Below are 20,103 nucleotides of genomic sequence, written 5' to 3' on the forward strand. Positions count from 1 at the left end.
TGGAGTCACTTCGCATAAAGAAAATGAGCATTACCCCGATATTACTTTACTAAATGTGTTGCATGTTTTTTTTTCTTCTTCTTTGAATGGCTCTGTCGCAAACTTATAAAATACCACTCGTGGCAGCAACCGCAAAACATGACTACTGTATGATAAAAAAGAGGTAGTATAATGATTGACTTACTCAGACGCTTTTACTATCTGACTTAAATTCAAGCATTAAACCACAGAAAAGGAACCACCGAGAATGTTGAATATAAAAGATGCGAACATCTCAAGCCATCTGTGAAACGCGTCTATGCACACTGTACTTTTATTTGTACTACGCAGGCCCTTGGTAAACTGCCCAACTTAGTCGCAGTCCGTGGCTCGAGCACATGTCCCCTTTACCAATGTTTCAACTCTACCCGAACTCGTTACAATGAGACGACCAGAGAGGCCACCTACGTGAGGACACTTCAAGGACCGCCGACGCTTCTAAGGTAAGATCGTAGATATGTACTGCAGGTTCTCGTAAGGGTATGCACATGTCATGAATAAGTGTCCGAGCAGTTCTAAACTAAAAGATCCAGGGAAGAAGGCAGGTATGCAGAAGGACGGCGAGCTAGCCTATGTAAACATAGCGGCACAATGAGCATGCAAGGGAAACAACAAGGAACGGATGCTTGCTCACCGTACTTTACTTTCATCATACATTCAAGACCACGTCGAGACGGCGCCTGAATTATTATAACTTCATTGCTGTATTCTTTAGTGTTCACATTTCATCATGTTGCACTGAATTTTTCGTCAAAGATTATAACCAAGTTTCTGTTTCTCTGAGCGATATCACGGACATGCGAAGCATTTCTATCGAAGGTAACTACATGAAGATGTGAGATTTCAAAGATGAAGCTTTTCATGGGGTAATTCAAACGGATGATTTTTGTTTGCCTGTATGTATGATTGTATGTCTTCAGTCGGTCTCTCCCTCGATGCAACCACGCTGTGAAAAGGTTAAGCAATTCTCGTATGGGATAAAATACTATATGGCCATTGTGAAACTCTCCGCATATCAACATCGCCAATGTTTTGCTTTCATAGTTTTAACATTAGCCATATTGCAAAGTGCTGCTCTTTTCAAACCGTGCATCGCTTATTCGGCAAAATGAGCCCAGAATAAGACGACTGTGGCCCGACTATTTACTACTCCGTGGTCAGTGATGAGTTCGTTCACATTCCTTTGAACCCAACCGGCCGTGGATGCGTTCACCAGACAACCCAGAGCTCTCCTGCCAAATATAGAGCTCAAGCAATCTCATGGGTTTACCATGTCAAGAACGCCACCAAAAAAATGGATTTCCCTCCACTTACAGCCCCTTTAAACGAAACAAGAAATATACTCAAGACCGTTGACCAAACCCTAAACTTACCCCTATCATACTTCAGTCGAATTCTCTTCGTACAGAAATTCAGCAACATAAATCTGAAATTGCTGAGCTCAAGCGAGCGCATGTTCCAGAGATGAACCACTCAAATAACCCTCTTCAAAACAATCTTTGGCATGGTTCACAGCCCCCAGCTCTAAGCTAACCCCTAATTCTAGGCCAAAAATGATCCTCGGATGACCCAGACGTTGCAAACAATTCTCATGGAGATCCATCAAGAACAGCATGTTGGATTGATAGACGGCCGTCGCATGTAAGAATATTTCGCCCCACAACTCAACGAAATTAGAGTGCTTCTCCAAAGAGTCCATAAATTTCTGTAGTCTCCGGAATTCATCCCAGAACCCCCAAGAAAAGTTCAACCACAACACAAACGATCACTCCCGCAACCCTCACGGCCCTACAGTGGAACTGCCGAACCTTCTGCTCAGGTTCGGCAGTTCCACTGATGACACAATTTGATGACACAACAACAACCTTATCATATATTCTTCCAGTAATGCTGATCACAAGGACGCGGGGTCGATTTCTGGCTGCGGCTGCCACTTTTTGGATGAAGGCGAAAAGCAAAAACGCCCGTGTGTTCAAGATTTGGGCGCATGTTAAAAATACCCAATTGGTCAAAATTTATCTGGAGCCCTCCTCTATGGCGCGCCTCATCGCCTGTGTAGGGTCGCTGCGTTAAACCCTGCAGCCAATCAATGAAACCCATAGTTCGTAAGTGAGAGTGGCCTAGCACGACATATACCGCGATGACCTGGAGCTGACTATTTTATGCTGTACAAGCGTCCTGTGAAAAAAACCTCATGCCATCGGCCGACGACCACAATTTTATTAGAAACCCCTTGATTCATGAATCCTCCCCTCCTAACTCCCCAACAAGGCCTCCAGCCTTCCTTTTTAAATAAAACATTTAATAACAACAAATTTATATACATATTTGTTTCTAAACTACTAAAAGCGGGGCGTGGTGTACTTCTTGTCGATATTATTGAACAAAAAGATTGCCTGGATTTTGGAGGCAATCTTCAGTACATAAAAGTACTATCCGTATACTTTTATTGGTTTTATTGGGAATAGATACTGGCAAGATTTTTGTCATAGCGAATACAAAAACCTCTTCAAAACCTTGTTTTCTTCCAACAGAACTAAAAGGGGTCTCGCATAAGCCTGGAATTCGACGCGGCATTCTAAGTCCAAGAGGTTTAAATGTTACAATAAGTGGCACTTGAGCAGTGGAACAAGGTGAAAGTGTATTGGCTTCAGTATATCTCTGGGTTAACTGTTAGATGTGCTACACTTAAGAGAACGAGCTTGTGTGTTCGGTGGCGCTAAAAAAGAGGGATTTGCGAGTAAAGGACGGCTGAAAACTATCGTAATTCGGAGACATTCGCAGCAAGCTGAGTAAATGCCCGGCAAATTTTGCAGTCTATCTGCTCGTCGATTTTCTTCTTTGTGGGGTGTCGGCTCAATGGTAGGACGGCAACGTTTCACCTCGCTGAGGATTTTGTGGCCAGTTCCAGCTGGATTTTTGAACTGCTTCTACCTAAAAAACAGAATATTATTTCAACATTTAAATGGTGTGCGCATAAACAGTGCTCTGGCGGTCCCTATGGCACCCCTTCAAAGCCAACTTGTGTGATTGCCCTATACTCCGTCGGAACGACGAAGGAACGCCTACTGCTACTCCGCCAGTGTTTTATATCCTTGAGAATTACCCTTCTTTTTCCACCGTAGGCGACATAGTGCAAAGATTTTCTTTTTTCGCCCTTGGCGCCCTTAGGAACGGGTGGGGCGAGAAGACGCTTCTTCGCGACTTCCTGCCGAGTGGTAACTGCAGGTAATTGGGGGGATAGCGGTAGACGCACCTGGACAAAACCTATGTGTAGTAGGTAAAGTGCCCTACGCATTGCAAGTGGTTCAAAGCGATTTCGATATTTGACTCACGCAGATACGCTGAAAAAAGTGCCCCGAATTAAGGCGGTGATGACAGCTCTCAACGCTTCAATGCATTTTATGCTATATGTATTTGTACTAGCTGGCAACACAAAGCATAGCTGGCAACATAGAATAATACTATAGCATTAACGAAAGGGCAGCAGGTCTTGTAATTAGGCTCAATAAGAGGTACAAGGTCAAGGTGGTGCAGGGCTACGCGCCCACATCCAGCTACGACGACCAAGTAGTCGAACGCTTCTATGATGATGTGGAATCGGCAATGGCGAAAGTAAAAACACAGTATACCGTAGTTTGGGAGACTTCGATGCTAAAGTAGGCAAGAATTAGGCTGGAGACAAGGCAGTTGGGAACTATGGTCTGGGCTGTAGAAATAGCAGGGGGGACCTACTGGTTGAGTTTGCAGAACGGAATAACCTACGTATAATGAATACTTTCTTCTGTAAACGGGAGAGTCGGAAGTGGACCTGGAGGAGCCCGAATGGGGAGCATAAAAATGAAATAGGCTTCATATTATGCGATAACCCTAGCGTCGTGCAGGATGTGGAAGTGCTCGGAAGGGTAAAGTGTAGGGACCACCGTATGGTAAGATCTCGAATTACGCTAGATTTGAGGAGGGACCGGAACAAGCTAGTAGAAAAGAAGCCGAGAAATGAGCTAACAGTAAGACGTAAAGCAGAAGAATTCAGGATCGCGCTGCAGAACCGATATTGAGCTCTTAAAGGAGCCATGAAGAGAAAACAAAAGTTTGTTTTATTCGAAATATTAGGTGTTTCATAGTACCCGAAGCGCTTTCCCGGAAGCAAATGATGCTTTATTCACTGAGAAATAAGGCAATTTAAGCCAAAATTTTAAATCTCCCGCTAAAATTGAACATTCCGTGACGTGTACAATGGCGTCATAGAGCCGGTCCATGAAACAGATACTTAGTATGTCGACTCTATATAGCACCCACACGCGGGAGTCGATCGAGACGGCGGCCATTTTAAAAATACTAGTAAAACCTAGTGCACCCGCAGCCCTATAGTCATGGAATCGCCTGATCCGGAGAACAAAACTCTCGCCGAGGAGCTCGGGCTTGCATTTAACAACCTCACACCACTAGAATCCATTTCACCAACTGCCTACTTTCCTTGTATGTGGGGGCGTTGTTCCGGCAGCGGACGCTTTCTTTTGCCGCTGCTTGTACGGAGTAGCTTGGGGGGCTGTACCCACGGTAAAGTAGACGGCACTGCATCGTTTGCGAGCGCGCACCTCTTCAACATTCAGTAGTACATCCCCTCAAAGCACCAAAAAGAACCCTTTCGCGCAACCGCAGCCTCCCCACCAACTCGACGTCCCCGCAAAGAACAGGAACGGACGACAGGTCAGCCCACGCAGGCCGATATCACCGGTATGCTGATCCCAATGCTGTTCGCAGCAATCAGGGCGTGCCCATCCCTCGTATGGACATATCCCTGAAGTTGAAGCCGTCTTGTCCCTGGAACCTCTCGTGGCTGCGTCTTCAACTTCGCGATATGGGTCCGGAGTACACAGAAGCTGACTTCATCGGACACCCCTTCCCCGAAACCGCTCATCAACGAAACTCTCAAGACCTGTACAATTTTCCAATGGAACGCTAGCGGTCTACGCTCAAAACTTGCCGATTTTCGCCAACTTGTGCGTACATATCGATTTCCATTTATTGTAATATCTGAGTCTCGTTTTGAGGATGACTTTAAGTTAAAAAACTACAATTTGCTGCATTCTCAACGCTCGAACGGCATCAGTCGTCTTTTTATTGGTGTCCGCAATGATTTGCCAGTAGCCAGAGTCGCTGTGCCTGCTCATGAAACTGAAGAATATGTTTGTGCCAAAACCATGATTGGAAGACAGCAATTTACTTTTATTGCTGCCTACATAGAGCCAGGCAATGCCTTTGACGCCTCGAGGCTACAAAGCATTCTCACTAGCACGGCCCCGCCTTACCTAATCTGCGGTGACTTCAACGCGCACCATGAGATCTGGGGTAGCGCACATTCAAGTGCCCGCGGAACGAAATTAGCGGAACTGCTTATCAGAAACTATATTGGGCCCAATAATGATGGCAGCATCACATACATGAAAAACGCGACACTGAGCAGCTGTATTGACGTTTCTTTCGTATCAAGCTGCATCGCTCAAAAATTTTCCTGGTGCACAGACCTGGAAACGAGGGGGAGCGACCACTTCCCAGTTCTACTATCCTATCTCGAGAAAGATGCACTCCGATTGGGAAGGAAGGTAAAGTGCACAAACTGGGATGCTTATGAACAGAGCGTGGACCTGAGGATCACTGCAGCGACTTCAGATGACGACCTCATTCCCTTCATGGCTCGATGTCTCAGGGAATCAACGTGTGTCACACGAAGGTGTTCAAACATCAAGACAGATGGGGAGTATGAGCGTTTACGAGCCATTCGCAGGCGTGCGGAGCGGAAGGCGCGTCGCACGAAAACTTTAGAAGACCTGCAACAAGCTCGCAGGGCATATAGACATGTAAGACGCCATCTGGAAAAGTTGAGCAGGCAGCAATGGAAAGATTTTTGTGCAAAATTAGATGTTCACAAGCCGTCATCGCACATTTGGCGCGTTGTAAAGGGAATGCGTACCCATATACCGCAGCTACACCCATTCAGCGCGCTGTCGTTGCACGAAAACATTTCCCAGAAGGAAGCAGCTAACGAATACTGCAAGCTCCTGTCTGCAAGCTCATCTACTCAGATACGCGCACACTCCAACCCTTCTGCGCCACCGGCAGCTGCCTTACCTGCCTTGGACCTGCCATTCTCGATACAGGAGCTCAATGCAGCGATTTCTGACGTCAAGAAACGGTCTTCTCCTGGTTACGACGAAATCACTTATGAGGCAATCTCGCATCTATCCGAGCACTCCCGCCTGCGTCTTCTGGAGTATTACAACGCAACGTGGCTGCATGGTACCGTCCCGTCTGATTGGAAATTAGCGAAAATTATTTCTATCTTAAAGCCTGGAAAATCACCAACACGTTACGACTCGTTTCGACCGATAGCCTTACTTAGCTGTGTTGGGAAATTCATGGAAAAGATGATCTTCAAAAGAATGACTTGGTACATGGAAACTAAAAAACTGTACCCACCTCAAATGAATGGATTTCGACAGAACCGATCGGCTATTGACAGCATTATTACCCTCGTATCGTCTTTGGAAGAGGAACTAAATTGCGGACACATACCAATTGCGGTGTTTTTAAATATTAAATCAGCCTTCGACTCCGTATATCACGATGCAATTCTAGCATCCCTTCTTTCACTTGGCTTAGGCGGAAGATTATACGCATGGATTTCAAGCTATCTTGAAGGAAGAAAACTTTTCATGTGCACAGAAGAAGGGCCAACACCATGTTATGAAGTAAGAAGAGGGGTACCTGAAGGAGCTGTATTAAGTCATTTACTATTCAATATCGTGCTCATTCACCTGAAGCGTGTTCTCCCCCGTAGGGTCAAGATAACTCTGTACGCGGACGATATCTGCATTTGGAGTGCTTCGAGATCACGTCTAGTTACGTAACAGAAGCTCCAGACGTCACATGCAAAAATATCAGAACAGCCTAAAGGACTTCATCTCTCCCCAGAAAAAAGCAGCGCTATGGCCTTCACCCGTAAGAGCATAGATAGATATCCTTTAATCATCGGTGGCCGGCCCTTGAAATACGTCCGTACCCAAAGGTATCTTGGTGTTACAATCGACAGAAACCTCTCCTGGGCTCCTGAAGTAAAGAGACTACGTATGCGACTTTCCACGGCATCCCAAATTATTGGATATCTTGCTGGCATTGCTGGGGCAGCGATGGTCGTTCCATGGTGCTTCTCTTCAAGGCGTATGTTGACGGCGTGTTGCGCTACAGCCTCCCTGTCCTGCAGCAGCTGTCCCCTACAAGCAAAAGACAGCTTGAAGCGGCGAGGAATAACTGTCTCAGGAAGTGCCTCGGCCTTCCTAAAGGATCGTCGCGTTCTGGGACAATTGCTGAAGCCGGCTGCCTGCCCTTAGACGTGTTACGACTTCAAGAAACACTACGAATTCATTTGAGGCACAGGTTACATACAAGAACGCATTCGTTGGCTCATATCGCAGATCGAAGCAATTCCAGCTTTGGGCAAGCAATCAGGGCTATTAAAGCTCAAATTCCAACTCAAGCACCGCAGACAATGCCCCTGGGATTCCCGCCCTGGACTCTGTCGCCCCTTCGGATAAAAACATTTATACCTGGAATTGATTCAAAAAAGCAAATGCCTCAAATCAGCCTACTTCAGATGACACTCGCACACATTAACAAATTTTACACTGCAACAACTCACATTTTTACTGATGGGTCGGCAACATCTGAGTGCATTTCATCAGGAATTTTTATTCCATCAGCTGGGAAAGCCCTGTCATACCGCCTTGAGCGACCGACTTCGCCTACGTCGGCTGAGCTTCATGGGATAAAAGAAGCCATCCGATACATTCTTCGCCAGCCGTCGACACAGTGGACCATTTTTTGCGATTCGAGGGCAGCTCTTCAGACCCTGCAACGCGCTAGCTGTTTCAGCCTTCATGAACATGCCCAGCGAGAAGTGAAGTATCTCCACCATCTCGCGTTCGTCTCTGGACATCGTGTGACACTACAGTGGCTCCCAGGCCACTGTGGCATATTGGGTAACCAGAAAGCGGATGAGGCTGCCCGCAGGGGCCTAGAATTGAGAACACAGAGAAGGATTTTTTTCACGAAAAATGATGCCGGAGCTATGACTACTTTTGGCTGAGAGAAACCGCTTATGGTCCCTTCCGGAGTTTCATCAGGCCTTTCTATATTGCAAAGACCCGTACATGAGAATGAGGCTGCCGGAACGACTACCTCGCCGACTGGAGACACTGTACCATCGACTGCGCCTCAATGCAGCGCTTACAAATTCGTTCCTTCATCGTATAGGCCAGACTTCCAACCCATACTGTGACAACTGTGGCTCACCCCAAACCATCGAACATATACTACTAGAGTGCTCTGCTTATGCTGAATCAAGGGCCCGTTTACAGCAAAGAATTGAATGTCTCCAACCTGTACCAATAACACTAAGATTGATGCTTGGACCATTCCACTCACCATCCTCCCAGCGCAAAGCCCTGTCTGCATTAGTTGAGTACCTCGAGGACATTGGCGTCGCTACAACACTGTAGCCATCTCCATAGCATGTGCAGTCAAGTTTTTTACTCAGTGCCCTTAAACAGGACTCTATTCATTTTTAATTTTTATTCTTTTTTTATTCTTATCTTTTGCCTCCTACTCTTCTTCTTCTCCCTTCTTCCTTTGTTTCCTTCTCCCCCCTTCCCCGCAGAGTAGCATGTCAGCGAATTCATGCTGGCAAACCTCTCTGTTTTCTCTGTAATAAAGAGTCTCTCTCTCTCTCTCGTTTATGATCGCAGGTAACGTTAATTACTGTCACGTTTTCTTGCCATCCGTTGCAGCACGTACTCAATAAAACATTTGTGCCCCATTTCTTGTTTGCGCAAGCATAAAAAGCGCAGCATAAAATGTCATTTCTGTGAGCGCTCAACGGCTACCGCGGCACACATTCCCTTTGGTTTCGGGTTTTATACCTTCTTTTGGTTGTTACCGACTCAAAACTCATGCTTAGAACACGTTGAAACACTGGGGCGAGCGCAAAGGCTTCCGCACGGCTTTCTTCAAATTATCGTCTGCACCCCCGGCCGGCGGAACCAGCCAAGCTGCGGCGAGTAGAAATCGAGCAGACGACCGGTTACGGAAGCTGCCGAGAAGGCCCGACAAGGAGCCGAAGGGATCCGAACACCTCCGAGTGGGCGGCGCTCGGGCAGCTTCTTTTCTCTGCCGCTGGAGGGCGCTGCAATCAACGGTCTCAGCGGTGCCAGTTTGGCGTCTTTATCAAAACGAAGAGCACGCGTTCGTTTTGTAAGCTGTGTCCTCACCTAATAATATATCTTACACCGTGATTCTTCCTACAAACTATTCTAAAACAAGAAATACCGCCTTTCGTGTTGCTATTGCTATTTTTATAGTCTTTCGTTGAATTCAAACGACGAAATCCCTCTTAATGCATGACACCGGCAACTAAGAACTATGTACGAAACTTTTTCTCTACATTGCAAACCTTCAGACTTCATTTTTTTTATTGTAGGGTTTAACGCGTTGACGCAACGAGGCAATGAGGCGCGCCGTATTTGGGGCTTTCGAAATAGAATAGAATAAGAATGTTTATTTCCGCCTTGTAGATAACTTTGATTGCCAGCGGAACTTTAACTTGCGCTGAAATCTCGTACACACGGGCGTTTTTGCTTTCCGCCTCGGAGTTTTTGCTTTCGCCGCGGCCAGGAATCGAACCCGCAACCTCGTGCTCGGTACCGCAACGTCTTAGCCACTAATCCGCCGCGGCGGGTCCTTCAGACCCCACAAGCACAAACTGACTTCAACGTTTACTTATATCATGCATGGTTGTACATACTGAAGGAGCCATTTAGGTCGCGTAAAACAGGTACAAAGCTATATTTTCGACGCCTCCAGAAAAATGTGCCGCCATTTTAAGCAGGCTACAATAACGTATTCTTAAAGAAAGACCGTTCACAAATGTACAGACTAGGCATGATACAAGATAGCGCGTTTTTTTATTACAACCACGAAGCGCCACAATAAAGACATAATGCCGCTTTCTGTGAATCACTGTCATCACCTGGTGCAGTGTTGTGGTAATGGATCTCTCTTAACTCCTTTTTACGGCGTACACCTGAGTCATTTAGCATACACATCCAAAATTATGTTATTAAAAATTTGGCTTAAAAACGAAGAGTCGATAGATGTAATTTGTATGGTGAATTTCTTTGCAGAAAAACGGCTACCTTTGACATCAAATTTGGTGCTACTCCGGACATGGCTACGTACACTATCGACGGAGGTACGCAGCTCAGTTTAGAAACATTTTCATGCAGCCAGTGGTTAAATTTTTTCTATATTAGGTATTGGCATTTTTACGAAAAAGACGTTTCCCGATATAGGAGCGCGAAATACATCTGCACAATCTCCTGGCAAAGTGTGGTAATTATAAAAGCAATGTTTACTAGAATAGCTAGGTAACAACAGGCACTGAATACAATCGGCAAGTGTGCTGTTATAAAAATACCTTGGCAGTTGAGCCTGAACAACTTATTGACATCATTGACTTTAATTGGCTTCGTGTTTAAATGATATAATCTGATAATCCTGGCGGTCACAAGGGACCTGATATATTCATTGTCAGCTGCAGCTACACCTTTTGAATCGAGTCCCAGCGATACATACCAGCTTTCAATTTATGCAGTATTTGAAATTTTGCATTAAGGTACTACGTAAACAAAATAGGCGTTTTTTGTTCACTCACAGGCTATGCAAGCAAAACGTTTTCGCATACCTGTATATGTATATGCGCGCATTGTGCGGTTTCCCTTCACTCACCTCATCGAAATAGCCCTAAATAATGGTTCCAGAAAAATGATGCTTGACGACGTCCTGTTAGCTATAAATATTACGTACGTCATAAAAGAGATTTGTCGTATATGTTTGAAGGGCCGGAAATACAGACAGGGTGTATATTTTAGTTGTCATGGCAGAGCGTATTAGTAAAAAAAAATGAAGGAGGCTCACATTAATACGGAAGACTTGAAGGTAGCAAAGCTGAACGCAGCCTTTACGACCAACAGGAAGGTTTAAGTCCACGTTGCAGCCGATTTGTTTGTTCGTCGCTATTGCGATGACCTTTACGAAATCGTTGTTACTATGACTGTGAGCTTATTTCATTTTTTGGAAACATCTTCTTGAAGGGGCGCGTGCTCTGGCGTGTGTTTCTCATTCCAAGAAATTGTTGGCATGATAACGGCGAACGCTGGAGTATTTCTCGTTGCGAGCAAGTGTTGCGCGATTACCGCAAACGCAGCCATGTTTTGGCCAATCCTGGCACATATCCCTGAGTGGGTAGGCTTGGCTTGACAAACGCGAGCCGGGGACGGCGTGCAGTCATTGCGAGGCACGCTCACACAAGCGCTAGGCATTTTCTAGGTTTTGTTAACTGCAAGGCGGTCACAGCGAGGTCCGCGTTCACCTGATCGAGCTGGTCGATTTAGTAATATTGTTAACTGTGGAAACGAAAAAATTACTATTTGCTAAACAGGTTCGCTGTAACGAGGGCCGTGATTGTTCAGCTGGAAATAATACCAGTATGAGAGAATAGCCCAATCGTGAACCGCATTGAAACCGTCGGCCTACGAGTAAAATGTAACGGTTCATGCACACGCGAATCCTTGATATGCGAAAGTGCATTCAGCTGCCAATGAGAACAATCTGCATATTGGGAAATAAGAATTGAGGTATGGTAGTAGACACCCTAGTACTGCTCGTACAAACCCTAATAGTTACTAAAACCACTTGTCGCCTTCCGCTCCTGCATATCAACATTGGTGAGAAAATCAAATTTAATGGCCTAATTAAAACGATTTCGAAAAAAAGCAATGCTGTTCTAGTTCCCACTGTCAACGGACGTTTTGAACCATTAAGCATCCACACTTAGATCGAAGGAATAATTGAAACGCCACGAAAAAACCTGCGGCACACGACCGCCATCTTTCGATGGCATTTGCTGTGGAGCAAGCATATTGGCGCCCAATTTTCGGTTAAACTGTAAATAACATACAAAATTGCCAGTTACAAGAACGACTTAAAAAACCTCAGGAAAGTCTATAAAAACCTGAGAAATATATTACTAAAAGGAAATTGCCCTATCAAGGCTATTGAAATATTTTGCGTATACAGGATTCAGTGCTTTAACTTATTTATTCTCGGTCAGACAACTTTTTTTGTTTCCTGCGTGCTACACCCTTTGAATACGTGTACTTTTTTACAGTTTGTTTGTATATGCAGAGCATTTCAGTACCTCACGATACCACCCGCGTTGACGTCCGTAGTCCGCACCGTCGTTGTCCCTACTATATAAAAAAAATACTATCCGGCGCCCGGTTTCGATCCCTCGACCCTGCGGGTGGAACGCAATGCACATGGTGCTCTATCCACTGCGCCACAAAGCCGACACAGAATGGGACGCTACGAACGCGCCTTATATCGTTGACTCATTTAAATTACTGCTGACGAGCGCTCTCTCGTCAGCAGTTGCCACAAGTGCAACAACATTAACGTAACGCAAACTACTTAACGTCGTGCGTCCCCGGAAATGCTCTGCATTTGATCGTGCCCCTCGCGAGGGGGATGTTTCACTGCGTCTTCTCTCGGTCGCGGGACCCGTGGTGCCATCTGGTGGAGGCGCGGCACAACTCGTAGCACTTTGACAAGATGCGGCGCCAGCCAGCTGTGTGTGTGCGTGCCGCACTTGTACAAATGGCGAGTGCATTGACTGTCCACAGAGCAAAGCATTCGTGCAAGTAAGCCGTTGCAGCCAGTCAGTCAGTCAGTCAGTCAGTCAGTTAGTTAGTTAGTTAGTTAGTTAGTTATTTAACAACTCCGCAAGCATTTGCGTTTCTTTCTTGCAACCCCTTTTTGTTTTTGCTGCTTCTGCTACCAGTTTGCTTTGCTTACGCAGTGATAACTAAGTTAATTTCTAGGATGCGCAGGCCGCATGAATGTAGGAATGGTAAACTTCGCTAATCGTAACAATTCAGGCTTGAGGTGGGGTCGAAGGCCTGGCTACGCACAAAAGTGACTCTTCTGTGTCACAGCTGGCTTGCCGGTGCTGCTGGAAACATTTACATTCCGCTGACCTGGTATAATGTCAGCATGCATTGCTATTCGACAGGGCAGCAACAGAGACCGCCTGCGGAACGCAATCTACAAAAACTGCGTGTACCGGGCTTAATGATGCAATAAATGCGGTGTATTCAGTTTTCCATTCCAAATTTTAACAACATGGTAATCGCTGAAGTTTCACTATATAACACAATATAGAGCCACACCGCCATCGATGACCAAATATAAGACGTATGCTTTCGCGTTCTTTGGACATTGTTAAGAACGTGGAAATACGTAACCCCAAGTTTGAAAAATATTTCATTTTGCAGTGTATTCCTTGCCCAAAGAAATAATAACGCGAGTACTACGCACATATGCATTTGAAGTAATTTATTATTCTTTCATTATCAGATACGTGCCATACTTTTCAAGTATCCTACGACTATACTGACTACAAAAGCTGTATCGTCTATGGTTTTCAGTACTACCTAGACAAGAGTAAGCAAGTGTATTGTAATCACGCGCCCTCGAAGATCAATAACCTGATTTCGCTGGCTGGTTGGGCTGAATATTCCCTTTCCACGTGACCGGGAAGTCAATGCGCTTGCTCATCCCTCTGGTGTGTTTGCTAAACACACTACTCCACTACGGGATTGCCTTACACTCATCGAAAGAAAAAATTTCTGGAACATAATAAGTGGCCGTGGTTAATGACATAAAACGCAACGAAATATGCGCTTTTATACACTGTTATTTTAACCACGCAGTTTTATATTATTCTTCAGAGACTAGTATTGTCTCGTGGCAGAATAGCGCTATTTTTATTTCAAGCAAAGTTAAACGAAGAATAGTCGTCGGAATGAGTCAATATTTCGTGAGTACTGTCCCTCCTTTTCTTCCTCTTCAGCCAGCTGAAATTCGTGCCAGTATTATAACAGACTTGCACAATTTACCAGGGAACTTCGAATCTGGGAAACTACATAGGCCATGACTTTCGGTATGGGGAGGAGGCGTCGCGGTGCGCACTGGGAGCAGCATGGTGAATGGCGGAATTAAGGAACAAGTGTTATAGGACTTCATATGGCAGACATGAACAAGCGAATACTTATGCGGCAGAGGGAGTGGCTAGGTTAACGGGAGCAACTGGAGAGGTAGTGGGAGTGACCGGTTGGGTACGTAAGATTGTTCTGCGCAGTGAGACGAATGTTGTTTCGACAGCCCAACACGGCGGCCGGAAACTTATTAAAATTACGGAACACATTGAAACGGTTACAGGTTGTGCAGTAGTCAACGCGGAGCTTTTGTGACAGCTGCGTTGCACAAATCTTGTCATGAGAAATATGGCGCGCTTTGTCGGGTAAGAAAGGGGCAACAGACGCACTGGGACACCAGGACGCTGGTAGCACGCAGAGTGCCCAAAAAGAAGGCGGCGACAAAATGAAAATGAAGAAAGGTGGGAGAAGTCTCTGATGTTCACGGAAACCTTAAGTAAAGGGTAAAAAAATGTAGTGTAAAATTCAATTATCGGTGGTCATCGGAAACACTCGAATCGCTTTGTAAAATTGTTGGGTGGCTAATAAAAGGATTGGTTGTGTTTCTGTTAAATAAGGAGGAGCGGCTCATGTCATTTAAGGCTTAAAGGGGTGTTGCGGTCTCTGTGTGTTAAGAACGGTCTTGTGTGCTTCATGAAATATGAGATCCTTCCAGAAAAAGTCAGCGATGTTTGTGGCACAACTGGTTATGAGCATAGGTGTGGAGGCGTTGCGAACAACTAGACGGACGCGATGGCAGTGCTCTTAGACAAGATAATGGAGAAAATAGAGGGCCCGTTAGATTAACCTTCATGCGATACCACAGAATATTAAACAACTGTTGTTTCTAACTAAACAAAAACATATTAGGCGCTATTTTCCCACTTTCCAACTTGGCAGATGTCACAAGAACTAATCTAGCAGCAGCAGATCGGTAGAAATCCTACCGTGAGTGTACTGGTGAAAGGCGAGCTTAGGAGCGGTTTATGCCAGGTTGACGGCGGCAAAACGTAGTATTCAGAATTAAAGAACACAGATGTAGGGTTACCGTTATATGGAGGAAAGTGTTAATCTATGCGAAGCAACAGATTATCAAGGCATTCTTTGCGCTTCAGGTTGGCTGAATGCAAAATAGCGAAAACGATGTAGGAAAAGATTCTATACAAGACAGCCTGGCGGAGCTTCGCTGAAACTCACCAGTTCCAGGAGAACATCTAATGGTGGAAACGTCTACATAAACAAGATCATAGCAGGGAGTAGATCTGAAGTACGACATCACAGTCACCAATTAGCGGGAATAATTTCCCCTTTTCTCACCATACCTGATTGTAACATCCCTAACCACACCGAGACAAACACCGTGATCGGCTGGCAATAAAATTCATCACACGCTATGGCAGGGCGGTGGAGTCGCCACGCAGAATGGAAGCATTGAGCGGCCAACGTCAAAACTCTGCTTCCGTGGGCATGTAAACTTCTGTCCGGTGCTTAACAATCGCGACTCTCAAATTCTCGTGCAATGTTGCAAGAAGTGAATGTATACACCCCATGTTCTTCTTCACATTTCGCCAAACATGGCATGCGCTTTATTTTTATTGGTAAAAATGTGAAACCAATCATCATCAGCATTGCCATTGAACTCCTCGTCGTTTCTTGAGACATGCAACCTAAAGTTTGTTTGATTAACCGTTTTTTTACAGCAAAACTCCCGCATAACGCGTTGTCGGCGGACAGAGGGGTTTCGCATTTATTTCCAACATAAATATTCAGGCGTGTGAAACACAGCAAAAAGGAACAAACTGATTGAGCCACCTGCACGCTTCCAAAGGCCAGAGATGAGGCAACAAGCATACTCCGTTGTCAATGTACATGAGGCTACGGAGAATACATCTGGGGACGAATTGCAAAGCATGATTTCCGCACTGGTCAAGCAGATTAGAATCGTGGGCCTGAAAATCAATATGTAGAAAACTAAGGTAATGCTCCATTGCCTCGCTTGAGCACAGCGGTATCAGATTTGTCACGAGGCAATTGAAGTGGTAAGCGGATGTATATAGTTAGGCCGCGTCGTGACTCTGGATCCCACCATGGGGCAGAGATAATTAGAACGATAAGAAAGGGGTGGAGTGCATTCGGAAGGCATTCTCAGATAATGAATGGCAACCTACCAAAGTCTCTGAAGATGAAAGTGCATAACGATGCATATTAACGTTACTCATCTACGAGTCCGAAACTTGGAGGCTCAATAAAAGCGTTTAACTAAATTGAAGACGACTCAGCGAGGAATTAAACGGAATTTGATAGGCGTAACGTTAAGGTACAAGAAGACCGTGGAGTAGGTCTGGAAACAAACACGTGTTAAGGACATATTAAACAAAATTAAAATGGCATGGGTGTGGGAAGGGCATGTATTGCGAAGACAAGATAACCGTTGGTCATTAAAGATAACATATCGGATCTCTAAAAAGGCAAGCATAGCAGGGGGCGCCAGAAGGTTAGGCGGGCAGAGGAGATCAAGGAGTTTCTGGGGACAAATTGATCGCAGTTGGAGCAAGATTCTGCCCCTGCCGCGTAATGTCTTTTCTCTCCCGCACACTTTTGCACTCTTTCATACCCATTGCGCTTCCACCCACAACAAACATGGTAGAGGTTTGCTCAATTCAATTATATTATATTCCATTCTTGTGAGTCAATATACAGGAATTTCCAGTTCCTGCCAGATTTTGAATGGTGCAAAAAGGTCTGAGCCTTTCGTGGGAGCACGTTGTGTATTTTTAGCCCAAACTTTGTTTTAAACGCACGTTCTGTGTTTGCTATTGCAAATATCATGCAACCAAATCTTTTTATTTCAAACACTGCCGAGTACGAAATATACCTCAATATTTTACCCCAGATATACGAAATGTTTTCTTTTTTTCTAAAATGTAGAATATCGGAAGTGTGTTTACACAATAAGTGGATTAGAAATGCTTGGCCTCTTTGAACTCCTCATGCGAGTCCAGTAAAAGTTTGGTAGGAGGCGGATGAAAGGAACACACAGACCGACGAACCTTCCAAGGTTGAAGCAGCTGAATATATACTATTGTCTTTTGAAAAAGAGCATACAAGAAATTATAAAACCATAAATTGGGCACACCTCAGATTGCCCGGTTTAGGTATACACATCTGCCGTTGCACCTAACTTAAGTGGACGTTTGCAACGTTCTTTAAGAGGTTCTTGAAAATAGTTTTGCACACTACTGATACTTATCATAAATTATAATTTGTGTTCCTCCTGAAAACTAGGCTGAACATCCGCTTCAAGGTAAATGTGGGCTCATTAGTTTTAGATAGGTTTTTAAAGATATATATCACTAAACTAATTTTGTCAAACATAAGCCCTCCATTGTGTGTAGTAGCACCGCCGTCCTGACGTCGAGACGAGAAACCTGTAACCCCTGTGTCCTTTTCTATACAATCAAACTGCAACTGTCCGAATCTCTTGTCCCGTTATATTGTGTCGCTCAGACATGACGATGTCACTTCTCAATTACCTTCCCCAGTGGCTCCTTGGCTAAGTCGTTGTTCTCCTCTGAACAAGCAGTGAGGTTCGATTCCTGCCGCCGGGAGCGTGTGCACTATTCTAGCGGAATCCAAACGCCCGTGTGTCGATATATTGGCGCCGGTTGGGAATTTCAAGTTTTTAAAACCACTCAAGGGTGCTCCACTACGGCGCCCCTCATTGCCCGGAAGTACCTTTTCGCCTACAATAGAGACAAATAGAAAAAAAAGGAATCATAGGAGTCCACGTACTGAGACTATGGAGTGTCACGAGGGGCACTGATTTTTTTCAACGAGCATACATACTTATATTGCACAGACAAAACATTTCTGCCTTTTCGAGCGCACAAATAATGTACGCCGTGGAAAAAAACCTTAAGGTACGCCTTGATTTTTTATGAATAACAAAGCTACATGTGTTTCTAAGCGGTATCACAATAACGAATACGTATGTACATGGAATGCACACTGTTCCTGGCACTGCCACAGTAACCTAATTCAATACTGCGAGTGTATAAATACATGTTGTTAATAAGGTGCGACGTTTATTTATTTGTCTGATAATTACCATGTGCCTTCAAGATGCACATGTTGTGTAAACTGGAATTCGGGCTTATATTTTCCGCTTTTTGTGTCGTCGCAAAAAAAGTCGAATATTTTCAACCCTTTTGCCGACCCTTTCTCAATACTTTGTGTGCATGTGAGCCCAAATACAATGCCTTCCATAAAACAAAATGCCCGTACATGTGTCTTTTCAGTTTGCACACTCATGGTGGATGCATCGGTGCTGAACAACATTCCAAAAGATTGCATGGACGGGTTCAACAAAGCCTGTGGCAGTAATTCCAGCTCCGGCAGCAACTCGTGTTAGGGGCCAAGTGCCGAGAAGACGGGTTAAAAAAAGATAAACACTACATATTACTGAATCGCACCATAAAGATCTCATGTTTGGGCATCCGGGGATGCCTTATAAACTGTGCCGTCTATATCATTTTACTTATTACATGCGAAGCGGCTTATGGTCAAGCCTTGTCCCACGTTGTTGCGCCGGCGTCCACACCTCCACTGCTCATCCGCGTCTCTCCTCCATTGTCCTCCTCACAGCCGTATAAACCTGGTGTGAACACCACCTTTCTTATGGATTAGGATGATGTTCTCGTTCTTCCACGATTCCTGTACAGCTACGGTACCGGTACACTTGCGGCACACTTGCGGTAAGAAAAGTGACAGGAATGACTGAAAAATTACAGGCCGAACAGCTTACTGTCAGTCGTGTACAAGGTAACACATAAACCCACACCCGAACCACTCGATTTGCGAGGGCCGCCCAGTAATCGCGTTGAGCCATGTAATTTGCACATCTGAACACCAGCACAGCCGGCATTTTTTCGGTAGCGGCATGAAGCCTAGCTCTGCGAGCACGCCCCCCGTTTTCTACCCGCTAACCGTGCACGCATAAACCGGCAACCGGTAATGGCGCATGCTTAGGCTTTAAAGACACCGGTAGAAAATGTCGCTGGAAAGGCCTTCGACGCTAAAAAAGAGATATGAGCTCAAGCCGGCGTTCCAACTGGTCAAGTTTCTCGTCTACCGGGACGGAGTCGCAGCTACTTGACGAAGTGAATTGGAATGGAAACGGCGACGGCGGGTTTCGGTCGTTGTAGGGGGCAGCCCTTTGGCAGCCGTTGCCTGGGCTTCACGGGAGCGGAGTCTGTTTATGGTCGCGTAACCGAGTGAGCGAACGGAGCATACGGAGAGGAGCGTCTAGTAAAGGGTGAAGAGGAATAGGACACGTGCGGCTACGGCGTCATCTCTTTCACTGTCTTTCCCTCACACGTTTTATGCGTCGCCACCTAGAAGCGCCCTCCCCCTGACACTTTCCCGAGACGCTATTTCATTCTCCGCTAATTTAAACCACGTGACGTTTGCGCGGGAGGTTCAAACAATATATGCAACAACAAGCTCGCTACTCTGCACGGTAATCTGAACCACGTGACCTTTGCGCGGGAGGTTCAACCGCGATTTGCAATATGCTGCCTGCCGGTGGTGGCGCACTGCGAGGTAGCAGCAGAGTTGCGCACGTCGCCGTACCTTCGCTGATCGCGCGTACACTTCCTGAGATGCAGCAGGAATGCACCGTGACCGAGAAGACTGCAAGTCGTGCTCCGCACAAATTTCATACTAGGGAGTGTAGTAATTGTCAGTGAATTTTTTTACGTCCAACAGTGGTTCTGTTTATTTTTCGCAGTCATCGGATAACCGCACAACCGCCGCTAGCTGCTGACTGCGCAACTTCCCAAAAGGGAATCCGTGGAAGCGAGGGGGAAAATAGTTGTGAAGGAGGTGTCAGCGGTGGGGAGGAGGAGCCCCGGAG

General features: G+C 45.5%; 1 long non-coding RNA gene across 1 annotated transcript; it reads left to right on the forward strand.

Moving 5' to 3' along the window:
- The first annotated feature begins 334 nt into the window (after positions 1 to 334).
- Positions 335 to 18,655, forward strand: LOC144164148 (uncharacterized). Its single transcript, XR_013321076.1, has 4 exons — positions 335 to 482; positions 10,278 to 10,345; positions 13,570 to 13,656; positions 18,488 to 18,655. It is a non-coding gene; the product is annotated as an uncharacterized LOC144164148 (long non-coding RNA).
- The last annotated feature ends 1,448 nt before the right edge of the window (positions 18,656 to 20,103 follow it).

The sequence above is a fragment of the Haemaphysalis longicornis genome, unplaced genomic scaffold, assembly GCF_048455015.1.
Source record: "Haemaphysalis longicornis isolate Haplotype H1 unplaced genomic scaffold, Haemaphysalis longicornis Haplotype H1 scaffold_13, whole genome shotgun sequence".
NCBI lineage: Eukaryota > Metazoa > Arthropoda > Arachnida > Ixodida > Ixodidae > Haemaphysalis > Haemaphysalis longicornis.